The sequence below is a fragment of the Nothoprocta perdicaria genome, unplaced genomic scaffold (assembly GCF_003342845.1).
Source record: "Nothoprocta perdicaria isolate Ctin4 unplaced genomic scaffold, notPer1 scaffold_378, whole genome shotgun sequence".
Lineage (NCBI taxonomy): Eukaryota > Metazoa > Chordata > Aves > Tinamiformes > Tinamidae > Nothoprocta > Nothoprocta perdicaria.
In genome coordinates, this window is record NW_020455619.1 from 3,024 (window position 1) to 13,681 (window position 10,658).

The following is a 10,658-nucleotide window of genomic DNA, read 5'->3' on the forward strand; positions in this document are numbered from 1 at the left end:
GAGCTGCTCCGGGACTCACCAGCAGCACCACGCTTGGGTGGTCCTGTAGGACAGGAGTGCATACCTCACATCCCTTAGCTGCAACTCCCCACCAAACACGCTGCTGTTATTGCTGGGTGAATGCTAAGGAGACTCAGTCCTTGTGCCGACCTCGGGAGTCTAGTTGTGCTAATTCTGCTGGCTGGGCTTATTCAAAGGCTAGGGAACTCTGAATCTGGTGGCTGTAAATGTCTTTGCCCAGGTGACCCAAACCAAGGGATTCACAGTCTTTTGATGTATATTTTCATTACTTCTATCCCTTTTACTTGTCCCCTTTCTCTTAGTAAAACCAGCAGTTCTCTTCAGTTCTGCATTCTTACACCACAAGCTGAACATGCTTCTTTGCTAGCTGGCACTGGTGCCATAGTAAATCCCTTTTGCCTAGCAGATAATTTTGAACAGCTCACTCCACTTCTGTGACTGGCTCCATTAAGCAGTTGCCCCTAGGCAGTAATGGCAAGACTGAATCATATTTGGATCCTTTACGCTGTGAGTACTGAAGAAGATACAGATGTGTCTGACAAATTGTCAGGATATGTAGAATCTTTTTTCAGCACCATCAGGGGAAATATATGTGAATTCATAGTTTCACATTGCTAATGAGATACAGCATATATAGATATGTTGCATCTCATTAGCAATGTGAAACAATGAATGAAGTTGTCTTAATTGTTTACCATCAAGTTCAAAAGGCCATGTCTGTGAATAAGTACATGAACAGATTTTTATCAAATTTTTAGCATTGTTTTCTGGCGTCAGTTGATTAGAACAGGTATCAGTGTTCTCTGCCTTTACTAGGTGCTTTCTGGAAATCTCTCCCCCTCCTGTGTTTTGGATAAATACACAAGGAGGATGAGGAGTGCAGTTGAGTGCATTGATCATTGGGATGTAACTTGGGAGACTGACTCAAGTATGGCTACTTTTCTAACTGCCATTAAAGAACTTGGCTTCTTTTGTCCAACTTTTGTCCATTTTAATGGTAGCATATACCTATTTGGCAGAATACAGTGATGCACCAAGATACCCTAATTGGTTTCTACATTGTATGAGACAAAGGATATGTCAATGCAAATGAATTATGACATTATTACAGCTATAGTGTTGCTTAACTATTTCCTTACTATCTTCATGTGGTATCGACATGTCCATAGCAATGATCCATTAAGACATACCTATTCTCAGTCTTAGATGCTAAGAAGAATTCCAGGAAAGGTGCAGACAACTATAGAAATGCCACAAATGCAGATTTTGTCTGTATGAATACCCTTTTCTTAACTTCTTAGTACATGTACAGGTCAAAACACACAGCATAAAGCATATTAGGACAGGACATCAAAGAATCACACAGAATCACAGAGTGTCTGAGATTGGAAGAGATCTCTAGAGATCATCTAGTCCAATCCTTCCGCGCAAGCAGGGACACTAGAGCTTGTGGCACAGGGTCACACCCAAGCAGGTTTTGAAGATCTCCAAAGGAGACTCCACAATTCTGTTGGCATCTTGTTCCAGTGCTCTGTCTCCCTCACAATAAATGTCTTCATTTTTTTTTCTTTCCTTTTTTTTTTTTTTTGCAGCAAGCACATCACAGGCAATATTGTGACTTTAAACTGCCCAGCTCAAGCAGCAAGAGCAAGGGAAACAGAGCACAACGGGCTCCAGGTAACATCAGTCTCTTGAGTACGTCGGCGCCGGCATGTGCAGCCAGTGCTCGGCAGCCTCACTGTTCAACATCCACACTGAACAGATGGGTGCTTGCTCAGGGCAGGGCGCACATGCTGCTTCCACACAAGTATAGACATAGGCATAATACGCCTGCATACTTTTCAGCACAGCTGGCCTGGAGCTGGCTGAGACACCACACTATCGTTAGGTAGATCTTTGATAATACTATCCAGACAGTTAGACAACTTTACCTTTATTTTCTGGAAAGTTACATGATTCACATACAGAACGAAGGCTGATTTTTCTCTTTATATCTTGTGCATTATCTCTGTCTTGATGGCTATGTTGTTAGCAACTTCAGTGACATGCAGAGTTGTGCAAGTGCTTTACAAGCAGGCAAGAAGATGAGTCTCTGCTTGAATGAGATTAAAATCTTTGAAGGCAACAGCAAACCCCGAGCATATGGATTAGCTCTTGAAAGCAGGTCTGAGAAAAGCTCATCAAAAATGAATTTTAGTTGAGAGTTAACTTTTAAAATTTCAAACATTTCAAACATTAATTATCTTCGATTTTTCTTGTCATCAGTTGTGGTTATTATTCTTTGTGCTTTTTGTGAAGATGTTATCATGACGACGGTAAGGTTTTAGCACGTAAACATTTTAGTAACTATTTTGGAATTGATATGTCAAAATACTGAGGAAAAACAAGCAGCTCAACACTTTCATAAAAACTGAAAAATCTTCCTATAGTGTTGCAAAGAATTTTGTTTGGTAAAAATGTTATTCTCAACAAAATCATTTACTGAAAAAATGTTACCCGGCTTTTACCACTAATTCGTCTTAGATAGGTGGTAATCTATGTAATATACAGTTTTAACCTAAGTTTTATGGAAAATTTCCATTACTTGAATCAGTACCTGCTAGACATGCTGCTTAGACATTGCTCAGCATTAGAGGAGCAGTTCTACTCGGACCTAAAGCAGAGAGATATTTCCTACTTTATCAAAACTCCATCTCTTCTGCCTCCACTTTGCATTATTTGATATAAGTCTCAATTCATTCACTTGAATTGCTTTATTCCTGCCAGGGCATTTACAGAGCAGCAGTACAAGTGCTTCTCTGCTGTCATGGTCAGACAACAATCTTTGACTCCGAGGTCAGAGACAGATCGTGCATCTCTTGCATGCCTCATATGCCTACACCTATGCCATTCTGTCATCAGTGCTATTTGTGGGAGGATTTTGTTCCAGCTAAAAATTCCTGAGTAATGCAACTAAACTTTCTTTTCCTATGGCATGAGAGTGACAGTAAAAGTTTGGTGTGACAGCACACGAAGGTATTTGCAGCTGCAAAACCTCTGGCATGAGTAAGAAGATGTAGGATGAATTGGGTTCAAGAGATGTAATTGCACTCACACTGCCCATGGAGAGCTGTCCGTAGCACATGATGTTTCCAAAATGTCCAGGCAGGATTTGGTAGAGCACTCTTTGGCATATGCCAAAATTGTAGCAAGGAAATGTGTTAACAGATAAACAGGTGGATTTTTCACAGGACAGTGCTCAAAACTGCCTCCTCACCTTGTTTTAGTTGTCAGTGCACATACAGCCTCCATAGTAGTGATAGTTGTGTACATAGAGATAGGCAGTGACTGCCTGTGAATCTAGGTGTTAGTAAGGGAACTGCTAAAGAGCTTTCAGTAGTTAATTACTGGGTCCTATTTTAATTTCGTCTTAGTCTGATGCTTCCTTATCTGTTGTCTTTGAAAATAGCTGATTTTCTTCATTAATAACCACACTGAATGTTCTGTCTTTTTGAAACGCAATTCAACCTGCAGGCAGATTGTATTTTTTGTTGATTCTCATCTTTAACATGTTACTGTTTGGCCTGTGATTCTGCTTTTAATTCTCCTTTAGACATCCTTTTCTGCAACTGTTCAGATACTATGTGCTGCAGGGGAAACCTGCTACACTGGCTTTGTACAGTGCAGGAAAATTGATAGACAATGTGAACAGTGTGTGCCTTCCTTGACAAAGTGCACCAGGCTCTAACAAGCCCTTGGCAATAGCCTTACATTCCTTTTATCCAGACTGCTGACAGTAGGGAGCTGCTCCTGAGTGGCTTTTTCCTTAGCCATGCCAGCTTCATGCAAATAGACCCAGTGGCAAGGTCCACTGCTGATGTATGCGGTTGTAGCTCCGACAGATTTATATTAGCTGATGCTCTGACCTAGTGCCCGAGGCAGAGCATTACCAGGCAGCCTTTCTCATGCACCATTTAGACAATTTAAACATTTAGGAGTTTACATTAGCCTCTTTTTTTTTTTTTTTTTTTTTTTAATGAATTCCTCATCTGCATTCAGAAAAGGTGCCTCATTGCCTCATTGCCTTAGGATAAAAGCATTATTTATCTACCATTTATTTCTCAATATTTTACTCTCACCCAAGAACATACTAAAGCTTCCTGCAACATGAACATCCCTTAGCCCTGCCCTGCTCAGCTTACAAACTAGTCTCAGTGGTCGTGCTATAAGGAGGGAACCTTGGAGATGAAGAGGATAAATAGCAGCAATCGTAGGTAATGCAGTTTCTTGGTGAAACTTAGTCATAATGCGACAGAGCAGAGAAGGCTTTGTATTAGGAGACACATTCACTATTGTCATCATTAGGAATCCTAAGGTCAGTATAATCCTTAAAAGGTTTTAAATTTCTGTTGAGAAGCACATGCCCCCTCTCATGGCACTGAAAGGTAATTTTCCCTTGAAGACAGATATCACTTTGCCTGGACCAGCGACAGTCTAGCACGGTATCTACATCTAGTGTTTTTCCTAGGACATTGCCACTTCTGTCAGCTGAGCTGCCAGAAAAGCCCTGGTTCTCCTGAGGGAAAGGTGATCCTTTGCATCCCAACTGAAACCCACTGTGCTGCACCATGGCACTGCAGTCATGACCCCAGTCTAATACTTCTGCAGCTACTCACGTATAAAACTGTAGCCCAAACACATACTGCCTTATCTGTGCGAACAGGAAAGAAAGGAAACAGAGGAAGTGCAGAGCTGATTAATTCTTACCTTTTGTTTTCCAGGGAACATTAACATGCAATTGGCTGCTAACTAAATGCAATTGAAAGATCTGTGTGTTCAATTAGATTTCTATCCACTTTTCCTATTCAGCCTTCCCACTCCAGATTTTCATACCTTCTTCCACCCTACCCCCTTGCAGCTTGACTATTTTCTGGTTGTGTATTTGCATCTACTGGGGCTTTTAACAGTGATACAACTTGAACACCATTAATATTACTCCCAGGATGAATTCAATACACAACCAAGTGTGGGCCACTTAATGCCATTAGATTTCTAAGACAGAAAGGGCACAAATCCACCCCCACCCAGACCAAGGCTATCTCCACCGAGGCCTTTAGTTAACTTTGCACTTCTCTTCCCCTCTCTGCGCTGTCTCTGCTCTCTACTTAAACCTTCTGTTTTCCACTTAAGCTACTTGCAAGCGGTTGGCTTCACTTCAGCACTCTGTGGTTTGCAAAACATCCAGCACCCTCAGCCTCACTCAGCTGTGGGTAGAGTGCCCTGTTGCACAGGAGCTGGCCACAGGCACTTCCAAATGGGCCTTGGAGCACCTTGTATCCTATCCGTGAACTCTGTGTATTGGAACAAGCGGTGAGTTGTCCATCTTGGAGAGTTTTAATCACACACGTGTCGGAGATTTCAATCAGCCTGCCTGGTGTATTTGCCAGAGCTGCAGTAGATGTCTTCGCTGGTTTGCATTGCAACTCAAGTTCTGCATTATGTTAAAAAATCTTTGTCAGGAGTTTCTTTGGTGTATTTTCAGCTATGCAGGACTGGATTTATTAAAAGGAAAGTTAAAGGAATTCAGGACAGGCAGAAAGGCAGAAACATGTGGCTAAATAATTTTTATATCATTGCTAAATCTATACGTTCAGAACCTATGACCCATGCCCTCAAAATCATGAAAATGACAATGTTACAAGATTTATTACTGAAGCAATCTTTGCCTTTATTTCCTGTGCACATTTCAGAATATGTTTTCAAGATTTTTACTGCAGCCATGGGCTGTGATCTATGTAATTTGGTCTGCACTTAAACTGCACTTTCCTAATGAAACAATTTTCCTGAAAAGAACAATCCAAATTCCTTATGTAGGCAATCAAGGAAAAATCTGGTGCTTCTGAAGGTCTCCAGAATTCATGGACTCACAGAAACACAGAATGGTTGAGGTTGGAAGAGACATCTGAGGATCATTTAGTCCAGCCTTTGAGCTTGGACATTCAGTCATCTTTGAGTTCATTTCACCGACTGCTTATCTAATCTGTGCTTCAGCAGCTTGTCTTTGAGGATTTTATGGGACAGTAAAAAAGTCTGTTTTAGAGTGTCAAAAACCTTATGAAAATGCATGGCCCTCTCCTCATCATCTAAGCCTGTTTTCTCATCGTAGGAGGCTTTCAGGTTGATTGAGTACAATTTCTTCTTTGTAAATCCCCTCCAACTACTCTGGATCACTTTCCTGTTGCTCACACGTCTGGAAATGGTATCCAGAATTATTTGCTCCATCACCTTCCCAGGATCTAGGTGAGGCTGAGCAGCCTGTAGCTCCCTGGGTCTTCCTTCTTCCCAGTTCCTGTGCCTGTGAAGAAACATTCGATGATCCAGAATAGGCCTGCAGGATAAAAATATCTATTGGATTTGGTAGCTGTGGACAATAATAAAAAAGTCCAATATTAAAGACAGTCAGAAAATAGAAGCTCTATTCCAGTTTATTTATTTATTAATTTATAGAATTTAAATAAAATATCTTCTGAAAAAAAATCAATCATTGCATATCTTGTTTAAACAAAATACTTTTTTTGATAATTTCAGTCATGTAACAGACATCTAAATATGATAGAAAAGTAAAGGCAAACCTAAATTATAAAGTGAAAAGTAATGTCTTATTTGAAAAGAAAAAAGAAATTGATCTTTTAAATCTTTTTCTTCCTTAAAAGATATTCTCTAAACTCACAGGGCCCACAAAATTTTCTCCTAGGGTAAAAGTTCATTCTACAAGGGAAAACTTTTGTTAAAAGGAGGATTAACTGTAATCAGTATTAATAAATGTAAAATCCAATAGACATTACAAAGTGCAAACAGAAGAGAGGCAGAGAAATACAAGATAACCCCAATAAAAAAAAAAAATTAAGGCAACTGTATTTATACTTCATTTTTATTACTGAGGCCTCCCTTTTCCGCTCAGAATTGCCTTACACTAGAAAGCTTTAAAAGTGCTGCTGGGCTGTTGTGGAGTGGATGCATCAACAAAACAAGGAACATTATTGACATGGTCCCCAAACCAAAACAGTGACAATTGTGATCTAATTTGCTAAGTGCACTCAAGATAAATTCATTATCTTCAACATATTCTGGTGAGGGAATCATCTTCCAGACCAGGTCTTCCAGAAGAGAAGTTCCTTTCTAGTTCATCCATTAAAGGATCAAAATATTACTCAGCAATTAAATAAGTAAGCAACTATATATTTATGTGTTAGCCCCAAATACTGATGTCTGGAAAAGAAAAAGATCAGAGATCTCTTTAATTAGCTCCCTGACTCTTTTCCCTATTCACTCTCTCCAAATGCACAGGTTCAGGAGTAAATTTTTAAGTGCAGTCTGTTACACATATATCATGTTTGTTTGGAGATTAAAGTGTTTTGAATAAGTTCTTTGTCAGTTGGTGTTATTAATGACGTAGCTGTAAATCTTGTTGTCATACTGTTTACTGAGTAAATAAGCGCTCATTGACGGTGTGACCTAGAGGAATATTTTTTCAGTGAGACAACTGGTTTGAGAATAACTGGCTCATTTTTTATTTCTGCTATACCTCAAAGTCATACGTAAGGTTGGGCATTAATTCACAGATGAACTCAACAATCTTTATCTTGAAGTATCAGCAACATGCAGATTTTCTAGACATACTGCTTGGCATGAAAATCCAACAGGATATATGGAATGCATATATTTATTGATTAGACTGGAAATAAAAGAAATTCATGTTTTTTTTTTTTTTCTGTAGTTTCTATGTCCTCTTTTATTAATTTCATTTCATTTCATTTTAGAATTATGCACATCTGTGCTTCCAAGTAACTCAAGGGTTTGTATGGAAACAGGCCATCTTCAACCATCAGTTTTCCCCCTCAGATACAGTATTCCTTCTGAGAGGATGTTTCTTCTGTCTGTTTCAAGAAATACGAATTTCAGACTACCATAGATGAGGTATTTTTCCAAATGTAGGTCATCTCTGAATAAACACCCATGTTTCTCCTAGTCTGTAAAGATTCTAATTCTGAGACAATCTTCTAGCCCTGCATGTTAAATGTCTTACTCTTTCTACAGAACTGTAAATTGGAAAGGATTTCTTTAGCTCATCTTCTCCAACTTCCTGCAGGAAGCATGCTCAGCTTCAAAACTATGCCCAGCTTCAATACAAGATCATGTTATTCCTGGTCATACCCAGTTAGGTTTTGAGTATGTCCAAGTATGGAGTACATACTAGGGATTTCAATGGGATTTCTTTTGCCTACTGACTTATCAAAGCTGTATCTGATTCCACGCGAGCAAGCTAACACACCCTTGTCATACAAATCCCTATGCCCTTTTAAGGTAACTTCTTACTTTTGTTTCTCACCTTACATGTGTAAAGCATATTTTTCTTCCTGGAAAAGCCAGACAGATCCGCCTAACACACTGGTAAAATTATCTTGAGGTAATTGTTCATCTGTGGTAGCTCTCCTCTCCCCTTCTCCCCTTCACTCTGCCCAATTTAACTGACCATAAACAAAAGTCTTTCCAATAACAGATGTTATGCCTTTCTTTTGGGGAATGTATCTGCACATTTTGAGAGATACCAGAAACAAATAGTGATTAGCAGCACTTCTGAGAAGAATCCATCACTGCTGGGTGCTCATTTTACCCACTGCCTTTACGATGTTAACTATATAACTAAGGGCCAGATTCAATAAAAACTGAATTGCCCAGAAATCAATTTTTTGGAAGCTTTTGTGACCTTGCATGGGACTAAAATAATTGTTTTTATTGAACTGAAATATACTGTGTTCTCTGAAAAGTAATTAAGGTATTATGCAATGTTATTTGTTATTCAAGAGCGTCCACAGGCCATTATTTATACAATGGAATGAAATGCTGCAATACAGTGATTTCACTATTTTTTTTCTTTTATTTTACATGTGAATAAATGACAGATGCACAAAAATAAATAGTTTTAGTGCATTCAGCAGTGTCTAATCTGTTTTTAATATTGGCCTTCAGACTGTGGGTTTATTTTTCATTTTTAGGCCTGTATGTTAAAGAAATTTTCGTGTTGAAGATAGACTTTGCATCCTCCCTAATGTTATGTGTTTATGACGTGCTGACAAAAAATAATAGTAAGACTTTAAAATAGATAGCTTTTCCCAAATTTAATATAGAATATGTTAGATAGGATTCTATATCTAGAATCTAACATCTAAATCTGTTTAGTTAACAGACGTAACGTTAATTTAATATCTAGATATATTAGGATTCTAATTGATAAAGAATGCAAAAAATACATATTTGTGTATTCTACCACTTCATTAAGTATAAAAATCAAATTCAAAATCATATTTTAAGTATAAAAATCATGTTAGAAATTTATTAATACCAACTCTACTTACTTCAGTTTGCTGGAGAGCTTTCAGTAAGATTGGACTGTGATGTTGACATTTACAGAAGATAAGATCTCAGAACATAGTGATATAAGATACTCTGGTATAGCAGAGGATAAGGGTAATACCTTATAAAGAGAATTTAAAATAAATTGTGCTTTGAATAAAAAAAAGAGAAAATCTGAAGTTGTTTCCATTTCATATGGAACAAACAAACCTCTCTCTTGTTTCAGATCCTTTTCTGAATCATTTTTAGGGTTCTGTCTGCTGCCTCACCAGAAAGCCAGGCTAGCCACTCTCTGACTCTGTGACAGAATTAGGATGAATTAGGACACCTGAAGGCTTTTAGCATTCAGGCTGCTCTCTGTCTCATCCATTTCCCTCAGTTGCCATTATGCCCTTATTAGGTTAAGTTCGATTCACTAGCTTAGAGGAAGTATTGCTATGAACAATTTCAAAATGCCACTTCTGAATGATTTTTTTCTCATTTTAAAACAAAGGGGTAATAGTAGCCTTACCCATTTCCCAGGGGCCATCCAGGCTTTGGACCAAAGAGGATTATTGGTCTTCACCAATACACCAAGTAAGGACTAGAGACAAAGGCTCTAGTTTCTCCTCATTAGGGATGTCCCAAAGCACCCGGTCATGGGCTCCTCTGTGATGCAGAACCATTGGGACATCCCCAAGGCTCCCATGTCCCCTGAATCACTGTGAGGCCACTCGCTGGAGGCCCGTGCTAGCTCCTGAGCATTCCCTACAGTCGTGAGCTTTCCCAGGGGTCTTCCCAATTCTTGTGTGTCCACCTGTGAGAGGCTAAAAAAAGTTATTTAAGAAGGTGTTTTTTCCTTGCTTTCTCCTGGATCCAAGCAGCTTAGTTGGTATGTGAAGGAATGCAATGTAGTATGTACCTGGAAAAGCTAAGCAGGAAAACAGCTGAAACGCTGGGCTGGTACTGGGTTGAGAGGCATGTAAATAACCCTCCGGTGCATGCATACTGGCAAGTGATGGTCCACTTGCACAAGAGGTACATGCGTTTCTAGCAAACCTATATAAAACCATACTTTTAAGCGTATGCTTAGATACAGCAATTTCTTAGTGGGCTGAAGTCCCATCAAAACTGTTTCTTCTGGCCCTGAAGATGAAAGCTTTGAGCATTTGCCAGACGAATACTACTATGTAATATTTACTGGATAAAATCTCTGTTTCTATATTCCTCCAGTGAAATTTTCTTAATCAGTGAGTCTTTATATT